Source organism: Penaeus monodon, chromosome 27 (assembly GCF_015228065.2).
Source record: "Penaeus monodon isolate SGIC_2016 chromosome 27, NSTDA_Pmon_1, whole genome shotgun sequence".
In the NCBI taxonomy this organism is placed as follows: domain Eukaryota; kingdom Metazoa; phylum Arthropoda; class Malacostraca; order Decapoda; family Penaeidae; genus Penaeus; species Penaeus monodon.
In genome coordinates, this window is record NC_051412.1 from 21527791 (window position 1) to 21528052 (window position 262).

Genomic DNA, 262 nt, shown 5'->3' on the forward strand with positions numbered 1-262 from the left:
TAACTGTTTCTGATAGATCTACACTTACGTTTCTTTTCGCGGAACTCAAACTCCCGAGTCATAAAGGAAAGGTCACTTTCAAGAACTTACACAAAGACACCAGACTTTCGGTTATCACAACAAAGGACTTCCTTTACCACATCTCTCCATTATATTGAGCTTGGTTTGTTATTATTAATTATCTGTAAACATTATTTTTCTTGGGGGGGGGGGGGGCAGATGAATGACACGTGGCCCGTGAGAGGGATAGAGATAAGAAAGA